This window comes from Panthera leo, chromosome B3 (genome assembly GCF_018350215.1).
Source record: "Panthera leo isolate Ple1 chromosome B3, P.leo_Ple1_pat1.1, whole genome shotgun sequence".
Classification (NCBI taxonomy): Eukaryota; Metazoa; Chordata; class Mammalia; order Carnivora; family Felidae; genus Panthera; species Panthera leo.
In genome coordinates this window covers 13,660,582-13,680,984 of record NC_056684.1, presented here as the reverse complement: position 1 = coordinate 13,680,984, position 20,403 = coordinate 13,660,582, and the positions used below count along the sequence as shown (strand labels likewise).

Here is a 20,403-nt window from a genome sequence, read left to right as displayed (position 1 = left end):
CCCCCAAATCGGCCTTCTGTTGGTGCCCTCACTTGTAATTATTCCTTTAATTTTTCCTTATGAGAAAAATCTGTTTCGTTAAATATTCCTGCCCATTGGTTTTGATGTGTGCATAATGTTTGATTCAATGATTGTATCGTGACTTACCATAAATTCACACGTATATGATACCTTACACTTTTTTCTAACTTTGGTTAGTTATGAACAACCTAGGGTGGATATAATTTTATCTGTAACATTATGAATGCCCATGATTATTTCCTTAGACAGACTTCTGTGGGGAGAAATACTGAGCCAATGAGTATACAAGTATGCCTTTCAAAAGCCATGCCAAGGTTCCCTGCTACCAATAAGAAGCCTACAATCATGTATCTGTATTTATATGTGTGTATATATACATATATACACATGCACACACATAAACACATCAGTGTATAAGCCAATGAACATCACACACACACGTATACATATCTATACAATGAACATCATATATATACATATATATATATATATAAAATGGAAGCTAGATAAAAAGGTGTATACACACACACACACACACACACAGACACATTTTTATGTAGCTTCCATTTAATGTTTTATTAATAAAGTAATTGAACTTTTATAGCTCACACATGTTTCAGTAGGGGAAAAAAAAAAAGACAAATACAAATCCTGGCTATTCTAACAAAGTATTTCAGATGAAATTTAGAATATTTTGTCAAATACCCAATCTTCAAATACATCATTCTGGGATTTTAATTGGAGTCTTTCAAAATATTCTTCAGGTTATCCGACTTCGGCTCGGGTCATGATACCGTGGTTTGTGAGTTCGAGCCCCACATCAGGCTCACTGCTGTCAGCCTGTCAGAGCAAAGCCCACTTCAGATCCCCGGTCCCCTTCTATCAGCCTCTTCCCCACTTGTGCTCTCTCAAAATTAAAACAGTTAACAAATAATTAAAATATTCTTTAGGAAAATTTTCGTAATTAAAATTTTTTTTTTTTGTTTATTCATTTTTGAAAGACAGGAAGAGACAGAGCACAAGCAGGGGTGGGGTGGAGGGAGAGCGGGACACAGAATCTGAAGCAGGCTGCAGGCTCCGAGCTGTCAGCACAGAGCCCGACGTGGGGCTTGACCTCACGAACCACGAGATCATGACCTGAGTTGAAGTCGGACGCTCATCCGACTGAGCCACCCAGGTGACCCAATTTTTGTAATTTTTTTAATTGGATCCTAAGAAGGCTTATTGATACAAATATTCTTAGGCATTTTACAGTTTTGATTTTATAAGAAATGGTAGATTTTTGATGTTATAGTCTAACTGGTATCGTTGCTTAATAGGAAAATGTTTACTTTATGATTTGACTTTATAACTAGCCAGTTTACAGATTTATTTTAGTAATTCCAGTAGGACTTTTTTTTTTTTTGGTTCATTGTCTTAGATATTCTAGCTAGGTGGTTGTCAAAAATATAATAAATATGTTTCCTTCTTTCATATATATGTGTCTATATTTTTTCGTGTCATGTTCGCATTTCAAAAACAGTGTTACATAATAGCAATTATTGGAATTTCTCTTCCCCAGATTACTAGGAACGTCTCCAGTGTTTTAGGGGTGGGCATACTATTGGCTACTATCTCATGATGACAATTGTAAAACTTTCTCTATTTTTCGAATCTCTGGAAAATGGCATAAATATCTGGTTTTTGAGGTGTAAAAGACTTACATGTAACATCAACGAGGGTTTATTATACCTCTGGTTGGACATTAGATGCTGTATTTGGACCAATTTTAAAATTCCTTCCGGAGTTGTTGGTCAAAAAATGTTCCAACAGTTCTCAAATTGATTTGTGCACCCCCATTTCCTTGTAGAAAATAGTTTAACAAAATGTTCAAACTTGTAACCCCTGGGTTGAAATATTTTCTTATAAAAGGTCCATTGGTTTCTAGCATAGATATCATTGTTTATTTCCATGTAGATTGTCCATAGTTCTTCTCATTCACAGATTATCTTTTCAAGAAACTGTTCTCAGGCTTTACTGATTTTTCAAAAGATCTGTTTCAGAATAACCAATTGTTACTGCTCTTCTTCTTCATTAATTTCTGATTTCATCTTTTATCTTCTTTCTTTAGGTTCAGTTCATTGTTGTTTCTTGATTCAGTCGAATCTGTAATTTAATTAGCCTTATTATTTTTTTTAAATAAACATGTTTAATAATCACCTGCTAATCACTTCCGCATTTTCTCTACCTCTCTAAAATGGCCCTCCATACCTAAAAACCTAAATTCTCAGTGTGGAGGCAAATATTCTACTTAAACTTTTACCTACTGAATTTTTGATGTTTACCCTGCTCTGGCTCAACACCATTTCAGCCTCTCTATAGTCTGACATCTGTTACTAAATGTAGGGAGAGGGCAGATTTGAGGGAAATGGTTGTAGGATTATTAGAATCACTTTGAACATATAAAGTATTGGTCAGGGTCTTTCATTTCTCCAGTTTTTAAATGTCTCTCTCTTTTAAGCGTCAGTAAGTAAATACGAGGAATAAAAGACCTCCTGGGGCGCCTGTGTGGCTCTGTTAGTTGAGCGTCTGACTCTTGATTTCGACTCAGGTCATGATCCCAGGGTTATGGGATCGAGCCCCACATCAGGCTCTGTGCCGAGCGTGGAGTCTGCTTGAGATTCTCCCTCTCTCTCCCTCTGCCCCTCTCCCCTGCTCTCTCTCTGAGAAAGAAGGAAGAAAGAAGAAAGAAAGAAAGAAAGAAAGAAAGAAAGAAAGAAAGAACGAACTAACTAGTCGGTTAAGCGTCCAACTTAGGGTCAGGTCATGATCTCCCAGTTCATGAGCCCAAGCCCTGCATTGGGCTCTGTGCTGACAATTCAGAGCCTGGAGCCTGCTTCGGATTCTGTGTCTCCCTCTGTCTCTGCCCCTCCCTCCCTCTCTCTCTCTCTCTCTCTCTCAAAAATAAATGTAAAAAAAAAAAAAAAATTAAAAATTTTAAATAGTCAAAAAATAAAATAAAAGGAAATAAAGGGCCCAGGTCCTGGAACTATACGAAAGAGCTTATCTTACTAGTTTCTATTCCTTTGATTGGACTCTATCTTTGAATGGCTATTCACATTCACAACCTCAGCTCTCTTTTTTTCCTTCCAAGAGTTACACTAGAAATAAAGCTACTAGCTTCTTAAAATCTTTTAAATTACCCAGATTTTCGGGGCGCCTGGGTGGCTCAGTCGGTTAAGCGTCTGATGTCAGCTCAGGTCATGATCTCACGGGCCATGAGTTCAAGCCCCGCGTCAGGCTGTGTGCTGACAGCTCAGAGCCTGGAGCCTGCTTCAGATTCTGTGTCTCCCTCTCTCTCTGACCCTCCCCCATTCATGCTGTCTCTCTCTTTGTCTCAAAAATAAATAAACATTAAAAATTTTTTTTTATATTAAAAAAAAAAATTACCCAGATTTTCAGTGAAGAAATGGCAAATCCTCTTTTGTCTCTCTCTTATAAAAAATAAATAAATAAATACCATTACCCCTGTGCCTGCTATAATGAGGACTGGCTTGATAGACTAGGTAAGATAGTCATTCTCAGAAGTCAGTTGCAAGATAAACCTCGACTCAGAAATGTAAATCCTGGGTAATTATATGTTAAACAGGAAAGATAGTAGATATGATTGAGCAAAAAAAAAAAAAAAATAATAATAATAAAGCCCCAAGAACCATGGAGCAGAACGTAGAACATGCCAAACGACGTTGACCTTTATTTCATACTTAAATTTTACACTTAGATTGATTTTTTTCCCCCTGCTTTATATGCTGCTTGGTTTCTTATGAATCAAGGGTGGGGGGGGGGGGGGCGGGGAGATGCTAACAAAGCAATTATGGGGTTGGAAAATGGGTCTCATCCTAAATTGTTCATCTTTTGTTAAAGAAAATATTTCTACTGGGTTTTATTTTTTGAAGGAAGACTTTTACAGAAAGACACAAAACAAAAACTGATCAGGAAAAGGGAAGCACTTAGAAAAAAGGGAAAGGGTGGGACAAAGAAGTAAGAGTTGGAAAAACCAGTGCAGTTTGGGTGAAAAGAGGGTGAGAGGAGAGACACGACCCAGAAAGGTTGTGTCAAATCCTAGGTAGCTGGTGATCCCTTTTCAGAGCGTAAAGCCACTGTCTTAGCAGGTATGGGAACTGTAGCAAAGGTACAGTCCTTCTAGGCTCTAATATTGTTTCTTTTCCTATCTTATGATCCAGTCCCAAGACAGAAGGTAGCTTTATGACCAAGGTCCCAAGACCACATTCCTGTTCAGTTTGGGACATTGGGAGCCTGAACTTTCTAGCCTTCCAAACAGTGAGGATTGATAATACCTATCTCAAAGCCCCCAGGCGACTACAGAAATGATGGAGGTTTCATCCCGAACTCAACCAGATTTCCAACTCCTACAATCCCAGCTGATAAGTTTCTAGGTCCCTCATAAAACCTACCCTCCTCTCTCCCCTGCTCCTTCTCAGAAATCATCTGCTGCCTGGGAGAACAGAATTGAGAAAGGACCACACCCTCACGGAGCTTTCTTACTCCTATCTTTGTTTCATGCATCCACTCCATTAGAAAGGCTTTCAGGAGAGAGCAGTGACTTGGTTTCTCAATTCCAGTCACATCAGGGCCGGTCACATAGTAGGGGATCAATAAATATATGTCGAACAAATAGAAAGTGACATCATTGGTTACAGTAGAATATTTTTTTACAAACAGGCTGATTGCCAGGAAGACAAAGTGTATTCTGAATAAAACATTATAGGGGCGCCTGGGTGGCTCAGTCGGTTGAGCGTCCGACTTCAGCTCAGGTCATGATCTCACAGTCTGTGAGTTCGAGCCCCGCGTCGGGCTCTGTGCTGACAGCTCGGAGCCTGGAGCCCTGCTTCCCATTCTGTGTCTCCCCTCTTTCTGCCCCTCCCCCGTTCATGCTCTGTCTCTCTCTGTCTCAAAAATAAATAAACGTTAAAAAACAAATTAAAAAAAATAATAAAATAAAACGTTATAGAATTTTGCAAAAGGATTTCAATTTTTTCGTTACTCTTTAACTTTTATTTTATTTTATTTTATTTAGCTTATATTTATTTTATTTTATTTTATTTTATTTTATTTTATTTTATTGCATTCTTATTTTAGTTTAACAGAGTCTGGATCTTTACTTATAAGCCTGATGAGGGCAAGGACTTTGGCTTCTATCATTACTTTATTGATTTTCCTTCCTCAGGATCCCTGTGGCTCTGTAGCTGAGCTAGCACCCCCTCTATAGAGTAGAGTGAATTTAGTTGTTATTTCTGTTGGTGGTGAAGAGACCATTGCAAATAACTCTACTGAATTTACATTGACTATGGACAAAATCTTTAGCTGAATTGGTTAATTCCTGTATGAGGAACTGGGGGTATTTAACCAGAAAAAGACATGAATACACAGGAGGCACCAACGTCAAGCTCAAGTAGCTGAAAGTAAGTCGTGTCATCTAGAAGAAAATGTGACCCTGTTCAGTGTTGTACATATCACCACTCTTCTCTGTGTTTATTCTAGTCAAGGAAAGGGAACAGGTTTCAGCCCCAAATAATCAGTGATCTGCACCGAGATAGAACTTCCAAAACTGGTTTCTCAGAACCGAAGCAATTCAAAGGCACACTCAGTTGCTGTTTGACCTTTTGTGACGATGGTAAGATCAGCTTCCTTCCTGGGACCAAATGTCCCTTTATTTGGACTTCAACTGCAAATTCCCAGTACATGTGATTGAATCAATACCAGCAATATATTTCGCATTCCCACGAGAGGTTAGGGAGATGCACAAAAAAGTGTAAAACTTGCCACCTACCTTAAGGACGCTGCAATCTGACGGAGGAGTCCAGTATTAAGCACAAGAAAAATACAAGAGAGAATGTCAATGCAGGAGTTAAATGAAAGCGTTTCTGAACACAGTACTGTCTGAGACTATCATTTCCCGGAGCAACACAGTTGAGGGCAGTGAAAGTGGCTTTTCTAGGCCAGCCTATGTTCTCTGTTACATGGGCCCTTGTCTTCCAGTTACAGAGACTCTAAGGTGAACTTTGAAAAGTCAAGAATGTGGATCCAGAGAGGAAGGTAGGCTCTGGTCAATGAAAGACCTTGCTTGCAAAGAGCCTTACTCGCTCAATAATCCTGAGTGAGGATCTGAGGACTGGATCAGGCATTCCCAGTTTTGAGCACATGTAGAGTGCTCAACTTTGCTCACACTTGGGGCTCTATGCAGAAGAAGAAATGTCACTGAACTGGGAGATGAGCATTGAAATCCACAAGCATCCCTCCCCCCCCCCCCCCACTTTACGACGTATCACTATCTCTCATGCAATATATAGCTTCCCTCGCTCATCTTTGCTGCCCTGTGAGGAAGCAATCATTATCCCCACTTGACAGATGAGGGCAGAAAACGTGAATATTCTCAAAATCTAGCCCTCACGCAGACTAGCAGCTTCACTAAAACAGCTGCAATTGTTTGAATGGAGTTCAGTGGTGACATTCGAGATTGAGGAATTATACCAACATGGAAAGACAGTATGTGTGCATGGGACTGTAACTGTTTTCAATAATATTGGGGAAACAGAAACTTTTGAGTAACGCCTGCGGTTGAAAGACTCTAGGGTGACTTCCAATGTCTCTGTCTCCCACCATTCATGCTCTCGTGTCACTCCCTCCCTTTGAGTAGAAGTTGAACCTAGTTACTCTTCTTATGAGTTCGAATACAGTAAAAATAATGGGCTCTCGTTTATGAGTTGGGTTAAAGCAGCCCGTGACTTCCGTCTTTTTCGTTCTTTCTGGTTCTCTCTCTTGGAGCTTTGCTCTGGAAGAATCCAGGCATCATGCTGTGTGGAGCCTCCTGAAGAGGTTCAAATGGCAAGAAGCTGATATCTCCAAGAGTCGGCGAAGGCTTGAGAGTTGCTAACAGCCCCTTGAGCGAGTGAGGAAGCAGCTTCTTCCCCATTGAGCCTCGTGATGGTATAACCTAGGCCAACAACTTGATTACAGTCTTGTGAGGGGCCCCGAATCAGAGGCACCGAGGTAAACCATGCCCAGATCCTCGATGCATGGAAATTATGAGATTATAAGCAATGAGTGTTTTACACTGCTACATTTCAGCATCGCTTGTTACACAGTCAAGAGATAATGAACACACCAATCATATGAAAAGTGAGATATCTTTGGGAACCTAGAGAAACTTTAGGCAGATTTTAGGAAGAGGAGAGGGAGTTGGAATTCTAGCGACTTCAGTAATAGAAAGTCTGGGATCAGTGTAGAAAATGGGCCATAAATTTACAGAGACACCGAGACTAACTGACCCCGCTGTAGCTTAACAGAGCAGGCCATACTGGGCAGTTAGCATGGAGTGGACTGTGATGTGCTAGGGAATAATAAAACGTGGGGAAAATTGCCTAAATACTTAGGGGAATTGTTTCTAAATTTTTCAACGACAAGGATGCTTTCTACTTCCCCCTATGGGGACCATATAAAACCAGCCTTGTCAAACTCTCATCGAAAACCTTGCAATGGCACCCCATTGTCCACACAAAAATGCTTAAGCCTTCTGGCGTAGCACATTAAACCCTCCACCGCATCCCTGCTGCCTCTTCGGGTTCATCTCTTAGCAACTCCTCCTCAGATTTCATGCCTGGAACTCCCCAAATGCGTCAACGTCCATAACACCTCCTGCACTTAATTGAGATGATCTTGTGTTCCTGCAAAGCTCTTTACCGCTTTCTTTGTAACTCCTCAGTTGCCTTTTGTGATTCTGCTGAAGGACCACACCAAGCAAGAAGACTTGTCCTTTGTGACCAGCAGGAGTAAACAGCAATCGGAGAACATAGCATGTTGTCCTGACATCACCTTTTCATATATCTTTCTTCCTGCCCTTCCCCATGGTAGGCACCCAACTGAACCGCCCCATCTTTGTCATATTTCACATAGCAACCTACTTTTATAATTGTCCTCCTTACTTAACCCAAAGTCTAAAGTGGCCTGTTAGAGCTTAAGGTCAGGATGAGAAAAGATCAGACATGCTGAATCTGTATCATCCATATCAAAAGCAGGTCATGTCAGCGTTTTTGTAATTTTGCAGATGAAGGTATGGCTTCTGTGCGTCTCTTTAAAATGTTTCGATAGCTCCTAGAGCCCCTCTGGTGCTCTTGGAACGTGTAGAGCTTCTTATGGGCTCCTCCGGTTTCTCGTTTTCCTCCTAGGATCTGTTGCCCTTTTGCTGGTTCGAAGCAAAAACAAAATTAAAAGCCCGTATGTAGGCTTCTTTCATTCATATCTTGAATGAATTCTCAGAAGTGCTGTAGCAGTGTCTTTCCAACCTATCAGCCTCGAGGGCAGGGCTCCTTGTTGTTAATGGTTTCAATCTAATACAAGTCCAGCTATGGCATCCATGCTTTGGATACACCCACAAGATCACACAGGAACATCTCGTGGTCCTTTACAATTCTTATTTAGCAAAAGACTAATATAATGTTTAAAAAAAAAAAAAAAAAAGAGGTGTTGGCCAAAATGTCCCTAAAGGAGTGGCTGGACAGGACACCAGAAACTTCTTGGTGCAATACCTTAGTTCTCCTACGGTAAAGGAAGATCGAAAGTAGAGGAACCAACCGAGTCCACGTAGCTGGTGAGTTGCTGGGCTGGCAGTGACCTCAAGCCTCAAGTCCCAACCAAGGGCTCTGCCCGCCATACTACCAGCTCTCCCCTATTGCCCAGCGCTCAGTCTGCATGAAAATAAAAACTCAATGGCAACCGAGGCAAACGTGTAATTTTCTGTTTTATCGGCAAGAGCAGTTGCCTCCATTTTGCTTCCGCTCTGAATATTTGGGACCGGTAATATTTTCACTTTAACGTGCAGATATTAGCCTCGAGCCCTGCTTCCTTTTGTCTGTTTACAAGCCCACACAGCAGATTTTGGGGTCAAGCAATGTGTTGCATTTGCATGAGGTTGCACTGGCTCACGTTTTCTCTGGGATCCTGCCTTCTGTTCTTGCCATATCCCTTTTGTTTATGAAATCATGGAGCACAACACCACAGCCTGCGGTTAAGCTTGCTGACAGAACAGAAATTGAATCAATCCCTGGGAGCAATAGATTCAAACCCTGGGAACCTCCAGCATATTCTGGCAGCTGCTAGCGAGGCTTTGCTGTACATGCCTCCCAGGGATTTCCCTGGGACATTGCTTTTTTAAGAGAAGCATTTATAAAAACTACCCACTGTGCAAATCTACCAACAGTCAGTGGTTTTCATACAACTTGTAGGAGCTGTGCACAATTCCATGAAGAGGAAGCAGTGACTATCCTGTAAAGAGACTTGCTGAGGGGAATACGGCCCTGGGCAATCAGTAAGGAAACCCACGTCTGCTGGAGACAAGGATACTGGGGTTCCAGTTCTCCCTTGGCATCCTCTTTCCTCCACTCGAGAGAAATCAGACCATGTGGCCTGATTCTAATTTGCCAGATTTAGGGATCTTATTTTTCAAGATGTTTAAGAAACAAACAAAAATGGAGGTACATAAAAAGCAAGTAAGAATGATATGAAGAAATTCAAAGGAAAAAAAAATAATAAGGAAATGTGCGAAATATTGTCAAGCAGATGCAAAGCATTGTAATATTGGACCATTTTATACATATTAAGTGAAAAGAAGTATATGAAAAATTAATGATCACTTCCACCCAAGTAACAGAGAAGTGAAATTTAGAACCCTTACTCATTGGTTTAAGTTGCTATTAACTTGTATCAGTACTTTGGAAAGCAAGCTACCAGTATACAGAGAAAAACTTAGAAGTATTCATGTTATTTGATTTAGAAATACACTAGTATATTTATATCCCCCACTAAAAAGATAAGCTAAACACAAAGGCACTTTATTAGACCTATTGACAATGTATTCTTTCTATAAAATATTTTATAATTGGGAAAATTAGAATCTACCTTACTACCCAGGAAAAAATAACAAATAACTATTTTATCTGGTACTTCATGGTAATTTCAAAACACACTGTCACAGTGTGTTGTGTGTTACGAGTTGCAAAACACTTTCTCGTTCGTCATCTCAATTTTCCCATATAAAACTCCCCTGAGAAAAAAACCTTATTCCACTTATATAGATGCAGAAAATTCAGCTCAGAAAGGAAGTTACTTGGCCAACATCACCAGAAGTTGGAAGTGGTATTGGCAGGCTCTAAGTCTGGTTATTCCCGGGGACGCGGAATTAACAGTGGAAGGCACTTATGGATCCAGAAAAGTCCATTGCCAAGGAAGAGTGGGGAAGGGGTATAAGAAGGTGTGCCAGAGTGTTTCATAAGTGTTAGGAAGCCAGTGGGTTATTTATCTAGAGTGGGGTAAAGGAAATAGGTTCGAGGAGACCTCACAGGGACTCCTGTCCAAAATGGCAGGTCTGGAAACCAGGAGGGATAGGAGCAGAGATGAGTGGAGAGTGGAACCCAAAAGGAAGCAACCAAAGCACACTGAAGAGAGAGGGTGGCTTGCTGACGATTGAATTTGGGTCCTGTCTTGTTCCATTCGGGTCGCTGTAACACATTGCCATCAACTGGGTGGATTAAACAACAAACGTTTATTTCTCTCAGTTCTGGTGGCTGGAAGTCTGATATCAATGTGCTGGTGAGGGCCAACTTCCTGGTTAGCAAATGGCCATGTTCACATCCTATCTTCACATGGCAGGGAGCAAAGAGGAAGGATGAGCTCTCTTTCTCTTCCGCAAGGATACTAATCCCAATATGGAAGCTCCATCTTCATGACTAAATACCTCCTTAAGATCCCACCTCCCAGGGCTATCACGTTAGGGCTATGGTTTCAATATACGAATTCTGAGGAGATACAAATATACAGTCCACAAGGTAGCCACCACAATCTACTCTTCCTTCCATAGTAGTTGAATCGATATGGGGCACATGGCAAGATCGCATTTTCCAACCACCCTCTCAGAGGTGAGAGTCAAAAGGTACGCTCTCCCCAGTGAAGTGTGAATACACATGTGTGTGTCTTCAGGTGTAAGCCTCATGATTGAGGATGTGACTTCTCCCCACTTTTCTTTCCAACAAGTTGAAAGCCAGGCAGGGTGGAACCACACAGATTTTGAGGAAGGGGTCCATGAATGACCAGGGGGAGCAGTCTGCTCTCAGCCGAAATGCTCACCTAGGTCTGTCATGAGCAAGAAAAAAATTTATCAGTCTGTTTCCAAAGATACTTTGGTTTTTCAAGAATTTCAGCAACTTTGTCTTATTCCAATGAATGCAAGACATCACTAACATTTACACCATATGACTACACCAATTAAATGCTTGGATTTCTGGTTGAATACTGACTCCAAGGTAAATAGGATTATTCTTATTTTCTGAATGAAGAAAATGAGTCTAAGATTGTGCAAGAGACATAAATGCCAGGGTAAAATGTCATGGGGAGGAGGAAAATCTTGAGTATTTTGTCAAAGCCTGCCCATGCCATTCATTAGAGCAGAACCTTTAGGAATGGCAGCGTGGCTCAGTCCATTAAGGGTCCGACTCTTGATTTTAGCTCAGGTCATGATCTCACAGTTTGTGAGTTTGAGCCCTGCCTTGGGCTCCACACAGCTCATGTGGAACCTTCTTGGGATTCTCTCTCTTCCTCTCTCTCTCTCCTTCTCCCCCCCCCCCCACCCAACACTTCCTCACTTGCAATCTCTCTCTCTTTCTCAAAATAAATAAATAAACTTAAAAAAAAAAAAAGAATAGGACCTTTAATCTTGCAAAGCCTCATTTTGTTCTTCCACAAAATGGGGTTCTGATAGAACGTGTTTTGTAGGGTTTGGGGAGGATTCAGTGAGGGAATACATCTAAAGTGCCCGGCGTATAGTAAGAGCTTGGTCAGGGCTGATATCTTTATACCAGTCCCAGTGAGTCATTGAGATAAGATTCACACTCAATTCTCTAAAGCTCCAAAACTCATAATCTTGTCACCAGGGAGCAAGCTCTGGGGCCCAGATATAGTTCTCCTTAGTGCTGTTAGTTTCATGCCTTTAGTGTGTGTATTTCCCTTCTTTCTACACCAAGGGATGCTCTAATTCTGGCGTATTTTGTGAGGCCATCGGCTTGATATTACATCTGCCACTGAAACTAACAGCGGTCGTAAAGAAATACAGCTTCTCGCCATTAGAATGACTTTTCTCCGTATCCAGGGAAAGATGTTTCATCCATTTAATGCACAATACAGTTACATAGGTCCTCTAGTCAAAATACTCCAAAATGCATATTTTTTTTAAAAAATAGTTCCGATGTCATACTTTTCCCTACAGTACATTAGAGCTAAATGTGCAGCAGTATTTTGTCCTCGTTTTCTTGTTCTGAGGTTACTTCCCTTTCTTCCTAAGTATTCATCTATTGGCTATTCAAGGTGTTTTTGTTTGTTTGTTTGTTTTTTGTCCCCCTGCAAGCAAACCAATGTGCCTGTGCGAAGACCTGCCCTTGAAGGGAATTCACCTCTAAAACCACAGATACGTTTGCCTGATGACAGTTTCCCATTTTATGTTTAGTTCTTTACTTTCTTAACGGAATGCTTGTCATTATCAATAAAACAAATCAGGCAACCTTCTCATATTTTTCTAGGACAGCCTTCTCAGTTAGAACTTGCTACAGAGATGGACATGTTTTGCATCTGTGCTGACCAAGGTGGTAGTCACCAGTCACATGTGGCCGGTGAGTACTTGAGACGTGGCTTGTGTGACTGAGGAGCTGAATTTATAATTACCGTAGATTTCATTTTAATTAATTGTAATTTAAATGGCAACATTAACGGCTACCGCATCGGCAGAATTTCATTTTTTTGTTTTTATTTTTTAAATTTATTTGGGAGATTGGGCACAAGTGGCGGGGGGGGGGAGAGGCAGAGGGAGAGAAAAAGAATCTCAAGCAGGGTCCATGCTCAGCATGGAGCCCGAGCCCAGGGCTCGATCCCATGAATCTTGGATCATGACCGGAGCTGAAATCAAGAGGTCGGTTGCTCACCCAACTGAAGCACCGAGATGCCCCTGGCAGAACAATTCTAAAGTTTAGAAGCACACAGTCCAATAGAAATATAATATGAGACACATTTTATAATTTCGAATTTTCTAGTAGCCACTTTTGAAAAGTCAAGAGAGGGAGAGAGAGAGAGAGAGAGAGAGAGACATGAGGATAAAAGTTATTTTAATGATATACTTTCTTATGTGATCACATGATCCTGTAAAATAAAATAAACATGTGGTTAACATTAAAATTTCTTTAATGATATAATTCACTTCTTTTTTTTTTTTTCATACCGAGTCTTTAGAAATCTCTTGGCTCTTTTATAATTTCAGTACATCTCAACTCGCAGTAGTCAGATTTCAAGTGCACACCAGACACATTTGGCTAGTGGTTACCATACTGGGTAGGGCAGCCCTTTCCCGTTAAAGTTTATACTCTTTTGTGGCAGAGGTCTGTCTTGTTCATCAATAAATTCCTTGCTCTCAACACTGTGCTGGCCCATAATATGTCTTTCATAAACATGTGTTTATTGACTCCTGATTACAGCGATCAGTTCTTCCTCCGGATTTACAGGTAAACCAAAGACTTCTTACAAAAATATAGGAAGCCCTTATATCAGCTCTCCCATTTCGAGTTAAATCTTTTTTATTTTTGTAAGTACGGATCTGCCTCGACTTACGATGCGGTTCCATCCCAATATTCCCATTGCAAGCTGAAAATATCGGTGCAGGTTGAAAATGCACTTAGTATACCTAACCAACTGAGCATCATAATTTAGACTGGTCTACCTTAACCGTGCTTAGGACCCTGACATTAGCCTACAGTCGGGCATAATCGTCTACCGCAAAGCCTATTTCTAATAAAGTGTTCGATATCTCGTGATGTATTGAATGCTGTGCTGAAAGTGAAAAAAACAAAAGAACTCCATGGGTACAGGAGGGTAGTGAGTGTAGCGGTTGCTTATCCCCATAACAGCACGGCTACCTGGGTGCTGTGGGTCTTTGCCACGGTGAGGCATCACAAGGGAGGATCCCGCTGCCTAGTGCTCACTCAGGCAAAGCTCCAAGTTCAAGATTTCAAGTACCGTTTCTAACTGAATGCGTATTGCTTTCACCCCATCGTAGAGTCAAACTCAAAATCCTAAGTTGAACCATCGTAAGTGGGGGACTGTCTGTGCCTGGCATATGTGACGCTCCACGATCAAGGAAAGGCTTTAGAACAGAAGTCCGCGAACTTCTTGTGTAAAGGGCCAGCTAGTAAATATTTTCAACGTCGTAGGTTATACAAGCTCCAGGACAGAAGCAGCCATCGACGAGATGTAAGTGAATGGGCCTGGCTGAGTTCCTATAAAACTTTCTTTGCAAAAACAAGCCGCACAAAGATTTTGCCCCGAGGGCTGCATAATTTTTGGAACCTCTGCTTTTTAAGTTCTGCATTTTAAATTTATTTTGTTTCTGGGGCGCCTGGGTGGCTCAGTCAGTTGAGCGTCTGGCTTTGGCTCAGGTCACGATCTCACGGTTTGTGAGTTCGAGCCCCGTGTTGGGCTCTGTGCTGACGGCTCAGGGCCTGGAGCCTGCTTCTGATGCTGTGTCTCCCTCCCCTCAGCTCCTCCCCTGCTCACACTCTGTCTCTCTCTCAAAAATAAATAAAGATTAAAAAAAAAAGTTTAATCTATTTTGTTTCTGACCTTCTCATATGGCACTACATAAACCAGATGTGTTCAATGTGTAAATGTTTACTGAATTTGAGCAGAAAATGTACTTTTTTTAAAAAAAAACCATCAATTCATGGACACCTGGGTGGCTTAACGACTGGGTGAAGTCATTAAGCATCTAACTTCAGCTCAGGTCATGATCCTGTGGTTCATGAGTTCAAGCCCCTCTTTGGGGTCTGTGCTGACAGCTCAGAGCCTGGAGCCTCCTTCAGATTCTGTGTCTCCCTCTCTGTCTGCCCCTCCCCACTGGTGCTTGCTCTCTCTCTCTCTTTCTCAAAAAATAAATAAAACATTAAAAAAATAATTTAAAAAATGTAAAAAAGGAAGTGGGAATACAGTGGAGACACCTGACAAGCACTATTCGTCCAGGTGATCAAGGTTAACATCAAGAGCCATGAATCATGTCACTAATGCACATTCTCCAATAAAACACTATGAAAATAGTGTTTTAACTCTGTTTTCCCTCCCAGTAGCTCAGAACCTGGGTCTTATCATGGAAAAATCATAAATTCCAACATAGGTTAGCCCTCTAAAATATCTGACCATTACTCCTCAAAATGTCAAGGTCATCAAAACCAAGAAAAGCCTGAGAAATTGTCACTCTGAAGAGAAGCCTAGGAAGGCATAACAACTAAGTGCCATGTGGTGTCGTGAGTGGGAGCCCAGGAGAGGAAAGGGACATTATGTAAAAACTAAGGAAATCTGCATAAAGTGTGAACTTTAGTTAGTAATAAGGTACCAATATTAGTTCATTAATAGTGACAAATGTATACTAATTATTGTGAGATCTTAGTGATAGAGGACATTGGGTTTGGGATATATTGAAACACTCTGTACTATCTGCCAAATTTGTCTGTAAATATAAAACTGTTCTAACAATTTAGTCCATTTAAAAACAAAGAGGGGCGCCTGAGTGGCTCAGTGGGTTAAGCCTCCGACTTGGTTTCGACTCAGATCACGATCTCACGGTTTGTGAGTTCAAACGTCGCATCGGGCTCCGTGCTGACAGTGCGGAGCCTGCTGGAGATTCTCTCTCTCCCTTTCTCTCTGCCCCTCCCTCACTCGCTCTCTGTGTCTCTCAAAATAAATAAACTTAAAAAATAAATAAATAAAATAAAAATAAAGAAAGAGCAGATACTGGAGTGTTAATTACAAAAAAAAAGCGAACTAAATCAAACAAACTAACAAAACAAACAAACAAACAAACGACCAAACATAAGCAAGATTCACCAGAAAGAAGAAAAGCACACAAATTCCCGGTAGAACAGACAAAGACGTAACGACTTGGCATATTCCATGGCTTGTACTTCTTGCTATAGGCAGGGAGAAACATGGAAGGTTTTGAGGTGGGGTGGGGTAAACATGACCAAAATTGTATCTTAAATCTGAGAAGTGGTGGCCAGATAAGAACCAGAGGTAATTATTAGGGAGCGGTGCAATTGATGGTAGGGGTTGCTTATACAGTAAAACCTTGAATTGCAAGTAACTTGTTCTGCGAGCGTTCTGCGAGATGAGCAAACATTTTAAGTAAAGTCTAACTGGATAAATGAGCGACATCTTGTAGTACAAGTACTACATGATGCCGAACATCACATGATCGCAATTGAGCCATGGGTTCTCGAAATTCACTTTGATATACAAGTGCTTTGGATTACAAGCATGTTTCTGGAACGAATTATGCTTGTGAACCAAGGTTTTACTATATTTGGTTTTGTAATGGGGTAACATTTGTAACATTAATCTACTTTTGACTCTTTAAATCTAGGTGGAACCATTTTATACTGGCTGAGAGAGGACCCAAAAGAATTCAAGTCAAAATGAATTTGTTTCAATTTTTTTTTTTCTTTTAATTAATTCATGGTGTGGTCATGATATTGAGAATGAAGGCTTTCATTTTTGAGAACTGTGCTAGGGAACTCGGCATGAAGTTTACACTGTAAATACCAATTATGTCCCTCTTAATATCCCCATTTTACAGATGAGTAAACAGAGGCACAGGAAGATTATGTTACTGGTCCAAGGCCTAACAGTAAGAACTTAAATATTGGTACAACACAGTAGTATCTTTGCCTTGAGTATCATGATTAAAAGCAATACCCTCGGGGTGCCTGGGTGGCTCAGTCGGTTAAGCGTCCGACTTCAGCTCAGGTCATGAGCTCACGGTCCGTGAGTTCGAGCCCCGCATCGGGCTCTGTGCTGACAGCTCAGAGCCTGGAGCCTGTTTCAGATTCTGTGTCTCCCTCTCTCTCTGACCCTCCCCCGTTCATACTCTGGCTCTCTCTGTCTCAAAAATAAATAAACATTAAAAAAAAAAAAAGCAATACCCTCTTGTTTAAGTGAGGGATGGTTAAGTTTATTACTTTTGCTTTAAAGATTCTCAGTAAGTGGTAACTGGACCCACACAGACTTGTGAAAAGAAACATATCTAAACCAGGATGTGGAGGTGATACGCTAAGCCCTTTGCAGGAGATCTTGAAAAGATGTCATCCTGGGATGCCAGATGATACAAAGTTATCTCAGTATTGATGCCATTACCATAGAATTAGAAAGAACCTATGTGTAAAAGAGCCATTTATTAGGTGTTGAAGCAAGTATATTAGTTTCCCGTGGCTAAGGGCACACATTACCACAAAAATGATGGCTTAAAACAACAGAAATGTATATCTCGATATTCTGGAGTCAAAAAATCCCCATTCCCGGTGTTGGCTGAGCTGTCCTCCTATTGAAGGTTCTAGGGGAGATTCTTTCCTTGTCTCTTCAGGCTTTAAGTGGCACCAGGTGTTCCTTGGCTTGGGGCTGAAAAACCCTAGTCTCTGCTTCCATTTTGCTTTCCATTTCCATTCATACAGTCTTCTCATTTTCTCTCTGAATCCTTGGTGGGTCTCTTATTAGGACTCTTGTCACTGGATGTAGGGCCTGCCTAGATAATCCAGAATGAGTTCATCTCTAGGTCCTTAACTTAATTGCATCTGAACATACCCTTTTTCCAAATAAGATGACATTCACAGGTCCCCAGAATTAGGACATACCTTTTGGGGACCATCATCTAAACTAATTCATCCAAAAAAAATTCATCCAAGCTTTCATGATTCTATGCATTCCAATTTTACTTTCAAAAAGCAAGATTGACGTTCTAAACCCTGCCCTACTCATGATTGCATTGTATACTGGGGTATGGGTCATAAGTTTAGAATGACTTTCCCATGCTTTACATCATTATCAAGCTAGAAATTTTTGCTAATGGTTGGGAATAGAATGGAGGGCTTTTTATTCTTTCCACCTCACCAGCAATTCCTGACCTACAATGCTCTGATCCCTAAAGGTTTGAGAAGGAAACAAGAAGAATCCAGGAACTGTTTCCTATATTTCAAAGAGCGTGACTGAAGTTATGCACCTGCCCAGAGACACGAGGTACAGGACAACCAAAATGTCAAGCTCTTCTGCTTTTGGCCGGTAGAGAATGATATCGGTGAAGTAACATTGGCTTCCCTCCTGAGATCCCAAGCGCTGGCTGGAAGTCATATAGATGTTGTCTTTGTTCATTTCAGAACAAAAGAGAAAAGACTGGTCCGAGTTGTCCAGGGTACTCTGCCCACAGGTGCTCTGCCATGTGCTTTATTTAGCAGGAACTACCGTATGATGGGGCAGACAGGACAGTAGGGTGAAGCCCTGATGATAAACAAGAATGACGTCTGTTCCTCCCTCATGCATCGTATTGAAGCACAACTTCATACACTATCTGGATTAGTGATATTTTCTCACCGTCTGTGCCTCCTAATGTCGGTGATGTAAGATACCAAGAAACCGCTCTTCCATACCCCCAAAGATTGAGGACTTTCACCCAAGGACATTTTAGTGAACCTGACTTCCAATGATCTTGATAAAGATATATTAATTTTATCTCGTAAGCCAGTCAGGATAGAGGCTTACTACGGGGATCGAGTTTCAACATGAAAAAGACAAACTTAGAGACAGGACTCCGTATCTCTCGCTGTGCTAATAGCGATTGAGACAGCAATTCTAACATCAAAAACATTGGAGGACGATGGCCATCAGATGGTAAGAACGGGATTTTCATAGGTACCGCTTCCTGACGAATCTTAGCAGCTTTCTGATGATGCACAGCCCGAGATGCAGACTTTGTAGCACGTGAGAGAAGAGCTTGGACCCCCGGCTTTGTTTTACCCTGGCAGCAGGAATTTTATCAGTGGTCTATGCAAGCCTGGGGCTTCAGACACGGATCATTTCCACGGCACCTTAACAATTACCCTCGTCTCCTATCCCGGACTCATCATTGCTCTTAAATACCACCTCCCCAGAAGGTCAGAGACTTGACTTTCAACTCGGATGGGAACATTTCTCACACCACGAGGACTGCGGCAGCGTGGCTCTCTTCGACATTTGTCTCATGTGCCTGCATTTGAAATCACTGCAAAGTAGCGTGAGATCCGTGTGTGGTTAGAGACGAGGGGTCTGGAGCCCCGACCCCATGGCACGAAGTTGCTGAAAGTTAATTTGATCGGGACTCACAGTGCAAACAGACACCCCATCCCAACGTGAGACGAGTCCACTTTGCATATTAAAAAAAAAAAAAAAGTTTGTTTGTTTGTTTGTTTAGTGTGAGAAGGGGAGGGGCAGAGAGAGAGACAGAGAGAGAGAGAGATGATGCAGGCTTCATGCTCAGCCCTGGGCCCCCCACAGGGCTCCTTCTCATGAACCACAAGATCACGACCTGAGCTGAAATCCAAAGTCAGAAATCACAAGTCAGAGGCTTAACCCGTCTGAGCCACCCAGGTGCCCCCAGCTTCACATGTTTTTTTGTTTTGTTTTGTTTTGTTTTTTTAAATACTAGGTCTATTGACATATAATTCCATATCATCCAGTTTCCTAGTGTAGGGGACACCAGAGAGGGGTTTTTAGTATATTCACATGTTTAGTATATTCAAAAATTTGTGCATAGATCACCAGTATCTAATTTCAGAACATTTTTATCACCCCTAAAAGAAACTCTAGAAAACTTGGTAGTCACTCCTAAGTCTTCCTGCTCCCCGCCCTGGGCAACCGTAGTGTAGTTTTTGTCACTATGGATTTGCCACGTTTCACTTATATGGAATCACATAATACATGACATTTTTCATCTGGCTTCTTTCACATTGCATGGTATTTTCAAGGTTCACCTATGTTGTACAAATATCCTTTTATCCTTTATTCCTTTTTATGACCGAGTAACATTCCATTATGCAGCTACAGGCATACCTCAGAGATATTGCGGGTTGGGTTCCAGACCACTTAGATGAAGTGAATATTGCAGTAAAGCCAGTCAAAGGAATGTTTTGTTTCCCAGTGCATATGAAAGTTGCGTTTATACTACAGTCTATTGAGCACGTAATGGCATTATGTCTAAAAAAAAACCCAAAACAACGCATGTACCTCAATTTAAAAATACTTTAGGGGCGCCTGGGTGGCTCAGGCGGTTAAGCGTCCGACTTTGGCTCAGGTCATGATCTCGCGGTCTGTGAGTTCGAGCCCCGCGTCGGGCTCTGTGCTGACAGCTCAGAGCCTGGAGCCTGCTTCGGAATCTGTGTCTCCCTCTCTCTCTGACCCTCCCCCGCTCGTGCTCTGTCTCTCTCTCTCTTAAAAATTTTT

The 20,403-nt window shown here is 41.4% G+C and overlaps 1 long non-coding RNA gene across 1 annotated transcript; it reads right to left on the bottom strand.

Annotated features, from left to right (window-relative positions):
- Positions 1-1,637: 1,637 nt before the first annotated feature.
- LOC122221126 lies at positions 1,638-20,153 on the bottom strand. The gene is made up of 3 exons (XR_006203086.1): positions 20,014-20,153; positions 5,852-5,868; positions 1,638-2,166 (listed from the first exon to the last, which is right to left on the bottom strand). It is a non-coding gene; the product is annotated as an uncharacterized LOC122221126 (long non-coding RNA).
- Positions 20,154-20,403: the final 250 nt, after the last annotated feature.